The sequence below is a fragment of the Procambarus clarkii genome, chromosome 25 (assembly GCF_040958095.1).
Source record: "Procambarus clarkii isolate CNS0578487 chromosome 25, FALCON_Pclarkii_2.0, whole genome shotgun sequence".
Taxonomy (NCBI): domain Eukaryota; kingdom Metazoa; phylum Arthropoda; class Malacostraca; order Decapoda; family Cambaridae; genus Procambarus; species Procambarus clarkii.
This window is the reverse complement of record NC_091174.1, coordinates 41976973-41984972: the sequence shown is the minus strand read 5'-3', so window position 1 is coordinate 41984972 and position 8000 is coordinate 41976973. Positions and strand designations below refer to the sequence as shown.

The 8000-nt window shown below is 43.6% G+C and overlaps 1 long non-coding RNA gene across 1 annotated transcript; it reads right to left on the bottom strand.

Moving 5' to 3' along the window:
* Positions 1-664: 664 nt before the first annotated feature.
* LOC123749000 (uncharacterized) lies at positions 665-1587 on the bottom strand. Its single transcript, XR_011229591.1, has 3 exons — positions 1525-1587; positions 980-1110; positions 665-853 (listed from the first exon to the last, which is right to left on the bottom strand). It is a non-coding gene; the product is annotated as an uncharacterized lncRNA (long non-coding RNA).
* Positions 1588-8000: the final 6413 nt, after the last annotated feature.

Here is an 8000-nt window from a genome sequence, read left to right as displayed (position 1 = left end):
GTAATTTGCCCACCTGTAGTGTATGATTTAATTTTCATTGAATTACGTCATTAAGATTCCACACGAAAATAGCTGTACAGGCAAGATTGATGGTTCCTTGTCTGTTGTGGCGTGATTCTCTAAGTTGGTTCTGTATGTTAATTGGAAGTGAGTTGTTACGATGTTAGTGCCCATTGATTAATGAGAATGTTTGCTTGTTATAGTGGGCTGTGGTGCTGTTGTTTGGTTGGGTTGCTTCTAGAGATTTTTCGTATCTTTTCACAAACTTCAACAAGTGAAATTTGCTTGTTTATACTATGTTGGAACTTCTTATGTTTGTGTTTCTAAAGAAAGTAGAGTTTACCGAATTCTTTAAAATATGTTATCTCTTTAACATATGTTATCTCTGTTTCCACATTTATTTTTTTACCAATGTTCCAGCTTTTAGAATTGTTTTTAAACCTGAAGGTAAGCCGTGAGCTAAAACCCATTCATTTACGTGCTTCATTTCCAATATTTTTTACTGAAAACATTGTAATTTCTTCCACATACTTGGAAAGGCTTTCGAAATTAATGAAAGTTTTCCAACATCAGAATTCCCCGGACAATTGCCGCCGCCACCTGGTCAGTAAAAATGCAAGTTAACAACAAAATCTTTATTACAAAAATATATTTATAATCACAGTGTCAATTCCTCATCTTCAGGAATAGAAGTAATGTTTTGGATATAAGAAGAGTTGAAGGTGGACATTCATTCGCCCTCCGGCACCCATTATGCACCAATATCAACTGTCAGGTTAAAGACAGCATCATGTTCTATCCATAGTGATGGGTGATAGTATGATCTGATGGTCGGTAAGCTGGCCCATGGACCCTGTAAAGATGGCCAAGTTGAATTACTCTTCAAGTTAGTTTAAGTTATGGCACAATTTAAGTCAAATATTAATTTACTAAATAAGACATAAAAGTTTTGGATATATATATATATATAAATACTTACAGATTACCGAGAGGGCCGTGTCCAATCCCGTATCCTCCGTCGTGTCCTAATCTGCCACCATGTCCGTTAGTAAGGTAGGGTAGTGCCACTGCCACGTACACCAGAGACAGGAGTGCCACCACCACCACCAGCTGAGGAAGAAGAAGAGGTTAGTGAAAAGCTGTAGGTGGCACTAAGAACCACGTACACCAGAGCCAGGAGCGCTACCGCTACCACCAGCCGAGGAACAGGAAGGGTTAGTGACACTGGTTGTGACTGTCGTCTTGCTAAATATATTATCGGCAACGCTGTTGTTGAAGAAACTTCAGAAGTTTGTCTTGTATTTCTAGACATCAGCTTTCAAGATGGAGAACAATACTTTGTAAGTATGGGCCGGGAAGACCTAGGGTATTGTGGGCCCCCACAGCACATTGCAATTTACATATGAACAACACTATATAAAGTTTTACTGATATGTTCAACATGAACGATTTAAGCCTATTACCAAAACATCCGTTGCCATTGTTATTATCTCATAAAACAGGAATAAATACAGTTGTACTCACAAGAGAGCGTAGAGCGGACATAATGCGGTGCTTTACAGTGAACTTAACTGTTCTTCCTCAGTGTGAAGACTGATGCCAGACCGTCTTACTGGGCAGTTGCCACTTATGGTTAACTCCGACTCTTGGCCATACTCACTGATATAAGTAAAGTTTACATGTACTTACGGTTTGGCGACAATTGGTGTTCATCTTACAAGAAGTACAGCTCAACGATACTGAATGCTGACATATTATAAAAGTTAATAAAAATCATTGACTAGCAGCAAAGAGGGAAAATACTTGGATAAATCAACATAACTTTCCGAGTTGGAGAGAGAGGAGGTCAAGGCCGTAGGTCGATGACGCACTTACTGGAACTTCCCGGACAGGGCACTGATCCTCCGTGTCGTTGTAATATAGTGATGCTGGTTCTCTGTGATGCTGGAGTGTGGTGGTGCTGGTTCTCCGTGATGCTGGAGTGTGGTGGTGGTGGTTCTCCGTGATGCTGGAGTGTGGTGGTGGTGGTTCTCCGTGATGCTGGAGTGTGGTGGTGGTGGTTCTCCGTGATGCTAGAGTGTGGTGGTGGTGGTTCTCTGTGATGCTGGAGTGTGGTGGTGCTGGTTCTCTGTGATGCTGGAGTGTGGTGGTGCTGGTTCTCCGTGATGCTGGAGTGTGGTGGTGCTGGTTCTCTGTGATGCTGGAGTGTGGTGGTGCTGGTTCTCCGTGATGCTGGAGTGTGGTGGTGCTGGTTCTCTGTGATGCTGGAGTGTGGTGGTGCTGGTTCTCTGTGATGCTGGAGTGTGGTGGTGGTGGTTCTCCGTGATGCTGGAGTGTGGTGATGCTGGTTCTCCGTGATGCTAGAGTGTGGTGGTGCTGGTTCTCTGTGATGCTGGAGTGTGGTGGTGCTGGTTCTCCGTGATGCTGGAGTGTGGTGGTGCAGGTTCTCTGTGATGCTGGAGTGTGGTGGTGCTGGTTCTCCGTGATGCTAGAGTGTGGTGGTGCTGGTTCTCTGTGATGCTGGAGTGTGGTGGTGCTGGTTCTCCGTGATGCTGGAGTGTGGTGGTGCTGGTTCTCCGTGATGCTGGAGTGTGGTGGTGCTGGTTCTCCGTGATGCTGGAGTGTGGTGGTGCTGGTTCTCCGTGATGCTAGAGTGTGGTGGTGCTGGTTCTCTGTGATGCTGGAGTGTGGTGGTGCTGGTTCTCCGTGATGCTGGAGTGTGGTGGTGGTGGTTCTCCGTGATGCTGGAGTGTGGTGGTGCTGGTTCTCTGTGATGCTGGAGTGTGGTGGTGCTGGTTCTCCGTGATGCTAGAGTGTGGTGGTGCTGGTTCTCTGTGATGCTGGAGTGTGGTGGTGCTGGTTCTCTGTGATGCTGGAGTGTGGTGGTGCTGGTTCTCTGTGATGCTGGAGTGTGGTGGTGCTGGTTCTCCGTGATGCTGGAGTGTGGTGGTGCTGGTTCTCCGTGATGCTAGAGTGTGGTGGTGCTGGTTCTCTGTGATGCTGGAGTGTGGTGGTGCTGGTTCTCCGTGATGCTGGAGTGTGGTGGTGCTGGTTCTCTGTGATGCTGGAGTGTGGTGGTGCTGGTTCTCCGTGATGCTGGAGTGTGGTGGTGCTGGTTCTCTGTGATGCTGGAGTGTGGTGGTGCTGGTTCTCTGTGATGCTGGAGTGTGGTGGTGGTGGTTCTTATGATGCTGAAGTGTGGTGGTGGTTCTCCCTAATGCTGGAGTATATGGTGGTGGTTCTCTGTGATGCTAGAGTGTGGTGGTGGTTCTCCGTGAACTGGAGTGTCAAGGAGCTGGTTCTCCACGATGCTCTGCGCCTAACCATTACACAGATGGTTCGCTACACTGCCCCACGGGTCCAGCTGGAAGTGTAGTTGTCTTGACTATGGGTGATGGCTAATATTTTGAGTGGAGAATTAGTATGTACAATTGGGGCTCTATCATTCAGACCGAACTATTTGCCTTATTTCTTGGACTCTAGTTTGTACATGTCTCCAATCTTGATACAATCATTATAAGTGATTCTTTATCATCCTTAATTGCGTTTAACCCATTGTTGACGAAAAACAATATTCATTATATTTTGTAACTATCTTAACAAGACTGCAACTTGTATATGTAAATAGATTTTATAGCGTTCAGTCCCTAAGCCCAATATGTGCCCCTTGCTACTACCGCCAACAAGATGGGTATGGAGTGTATAACAAGTGAACTTTAAAACAAAAACTGGAGGCATGTTTGGTTTGTGCGTCACCCAGCGCCCACACCAGTAAATGAGTTGCCAGGTTCCTCTCACCATCCAGGAAAGTTTCTGTGTAGATTTCTCCGAGAACTTCCCTCTTGCTGCCGTAGCTAATTGCTTGTTAATAATTATTATAACTGGTCAGTAATAAATATGTTTAGACTACATTATTAGAAACTTTAAACAAAAGTTGCATTGTGACGTATTCTATACACATATACTTTTGTTAGTGAGTTTGGGCAAGAGGAGAGGCGGAGTTAACCACAAGTGGCAACTGCTGGAGAGGGACCCGGGGTCTCCACGACACATATACGTGACCCGTAAGACAGTACTCCCCTATTCACTTATTTGTGCTTGCGGGGGTTGAGCTTTGTCTCTTTGGTCCCGCCTCTCAACTGTCAATCAACTGGTGTGCAGATTCTCGAGCCTACTGGGCTATATGGGCACTGCACATTCTCTCTTGTGTATTATACATATATAAAACGCTGAACTGTAATGCCAATCCTGACCTCAAAAGCTTCATTGAAGGTTGTAACAGAACCCATGAGCACCACACCAGAAATAAATACAGTTTTGATATTCCTAGAGTACGACTTAATCAAACTAGAAATGCTCTACAAATCAAGGGACCCAGAATGTGGAATGACCTTCCCAACCATGTTAAAGACTGTACCTCTCTCAACCAGTTTAAGATAAAAACTAAACACTACCTAATAAATTCCCTGTAACCTACCTCACTCCTCTATTGTCAACCCATGTCTGTAATTTTTTTTGTTTAATCAACACTGTTTGTCAACCTATTGTATTTGTGCTGCTTTTTCAGTCATGTTCCCCCTTTTTTTATCTTTATTTGTATTTGTTCTCAACACTTTTTATTCTTTATGCTCAATTAGTATTAAGTTCTAGATATTAATGTTTTTCTTGCCCGAAACGCATTGCGTAATAGTGGCTTTAGGCATTGTATGTACTAGCTCTATCTATATATGAATCCATTAATGTAACATCACTTGTATGTATGTATGTACCTTACCTGAATAAACATATTTATTTATATTTATTTATTATTTATTTATATCATATCTACATTTGAAACTGTGTATGCAGTCAGCCTCCACCACATCACTTCCTAATACATTCCATTTACTAACTACTCTGACACTGAAAAAATTCTTTCTAATGTCTGTGGCTCATTCGGGTACTCAGTTTCCACCTGTGTTCCCTTGTTCGGGGACAAGGCCAAGGCCTCCCCCCGCCTTGTGACGTCACGGGACGCCTCGAGACGTCTCGTCTGTGGTTCGTCTAGGCACCTCAGCCTCTAGGTGATGTTTAGGCGCAAAAGGCTGTGATTCGTAGCAGCACGATAGGCTGTGCCAGCTTTGTTCTGATTTGTCAAGACAAATTGGGAAAGACAGGCATTTTGAGTTTCCTTGGCCCGCCAAATCTTCAGTCTAGGACAGGCGATCGTTTGGACAATGAGTCCCCGGGTGGGGGTGGCATGTCTGCCACCTCCTCCACCGTTATTCGCTGTGTCATCCTTATTACTCATCGCGCACGGTAATCCTTCCACCGTGGATCGTGTCTGGATCCAATTTGTGTAATCTTGTGCCAAGAAGTAAGGCAGGAACTGTGTAAGACTAGAGGACAGTATTCACCCATGAGGTCCCCTGGCAAGCCTCGTGGTGTATCAGATGTTGTTGCTAACATCTGATGAGTTATCTGCTCTATGATAACTGGCAAGTGGTGGAATTGGGCTGGGCTACCTGTTCCTGGGAGCGTAATTTTTGGGAAATTACAGGACCTGTTGGACTTTGAAATTCCACCTTGCTATGTTTGCCATGTTGTGTTGCCCGCCATTATCACACTCGGTGTACAAGCAAGCCTGCTCGTGGTGTGTGTGGACGTGTGAGTGAATCTTCCACACACGTTGGGTACGCCTGAGGCCTCCAGCCAGCCCGAGGCAACCCCATGTGCCGACGCACTGCTCCGTGGCCAGACACCGTGGGGCCACCGATGGCCACACGCCTGTGAGCCACACCGCACACCCCCTCCTCCAGGGCGAGGCGCCACGACCGCCTCGCGCTCCTCATGGCCACCCCTTAGGGCCATGGGGTGGCCACACATGCCTTGGCCACACTCCCTAAGGCCACACCTAGTCGACGCACGTGGGAGCGAGTTAGGGGGTTCTCCAGCTTCCGTGCTTCAGCAAATGAGGTTGTGACCGGGGGAATGAATGTAAAGAGAGTGGTAACGTGAGTACTCATTATTATGTAATGTATACAGAGTCTCAGGACTGATGTTAATTCCGGTACCAGCTGTGTTGTCCCATAGCGCCTGCCAGGTGAGGGTAGCAGCTGAGAGGCAGCTGTCTGTACTGACGTCAAGGTGACTGTCTGTCTGTGATGTGACGTGAGGGTGTATGTTATACACTGAACCTCATATATAGATGTATATGGATATATTTTGAGCGTAGACTGACTCAAGTATGTAAACCGGTCAGTGTAGAAATTATTTCCCATATAAGTGATTGTTGATCTGTCGATTCAATATATATCGTTCAGAGTCAAGATTAATGCCATGTTGCCGCATGTTATTATATTATTTCAAAGGTCGGCAGGCCAGTGTATTTAGGGTTGATCAGAGGACACCCTTAGGTCTGTATAATTATATATTAATTACTCTAGTGATATATATAATACATATATGTGTAATTTTATGTTGTTATGAGGCATGATGGGTAGCTATTTGATTTATGATCATTGACTAGTGTGTGCCATTTCCAAGTGTTTCATTTGCATGTATATTATTATGGTGTTGTGTGGTGAGTCAGTTGAGATTGCTGACTGATTGCATAGTGATGTCATTAGCATGTGGGGTATGCTCACAGCATCAGTATGTTGTGTGTTTGGGCAGTGTTGTTGTTTGGTATACCTTATATTACTGCCCTAGGAGCTGTGTTGTTGATTGAAGGAGGTCCACCTTTAATTATTCAGGGGAATTCACAGTACTTAATGAGAGAGCAAGCAATTGTTTGGTTAATCTGCCTAATTATGAGAATTAGTGCCAGCTGTCCGTGTAGTGACGGTGTCTTGAGTTAATGCAAAATTGTTTTGTTGAAGTAGTGATTCCGCACAGTAGTTCCTTGCAACTGTTGCAAGATTAGAGGGGGCAAAAATGTAGGTATACTTTTGTGTTGCAAAACCGTGTGTCATTACTATGAGGGTACAGTAGTTAACGTGTTGTAGAAAGCTGCAACCGTATGTGGGCTGTGCATTTATTTTGTTATGCCACTGTAAGTGTGACCTATGTAACCTGGGGTTACTTTATGTTCTTTAAGTTGTGTTGAGGACTTAAGGATTCAGTGAGAGTTAATTAACTTATTATTATTATTATTAACATCTTTATTGACAAAATTAATTACAATTTTGCCTAATCTGAGGATTTCGATTAATTCTTATTAAAGTGAGGATAATACTGGTATTCACTGTCACGCAGGGCAGAGGGTCATACATAAGACAATAGGTCTAAACTGTAGGTGGAAGTACATATAAATCATCGTTACAATCAATATTTTAATGTATGGATATGTGAAAACAACTTTCTATTGTGCACTGCCACACAAGGGCAGGGATGGGTTCATAAGAGATGCAGCTTAGAAGTAATATAAATAAAAATTGTTCTTCATTCGTTAAAATGGACAAGCAAATTTTGGATAAATTGTTAGGATGTCGTCCAGAACACTTGAGTCAATAAAATAGTTACACAGTAGGTGGTACGAGAGGCCAGGAGGTCTAAAGTCCTTTAAAGTTTCACATTCAACAATACAGTGTTCTAGTGAATGCATTAAAGGTTTATCACAGAGTTTACAATCTGAGAATTCTGGTAGTGGCTCAGCCTCACTAACCTGCCAGATGTGTCTATAGCCAAGGCGAATTCGCGCAATGACTATAACACATTGCCTGGTTCAGTTACTGTGCTAACCAAACAAATACCTGTTATTACAAAACTTGTCATAATCTTTAATACTGCAGCTTTCAGGTCTCTGGACATTTCTTAGTTCTTCTAAATCTGAATTAATTTCTTTAATTTGTGTTTCTAATAATTGCATTAGATAGTCCAAAGTCATAATCAATGTTTTTTTTCCTGCAAGCCTCATTGACCAATCGATCTACAAAGTCATGTTTTCCAACTCACACATGGGATGGGATCCACACAAATTTTATACAAGTTATTATCATTGGCAAAAATTACATTCCATT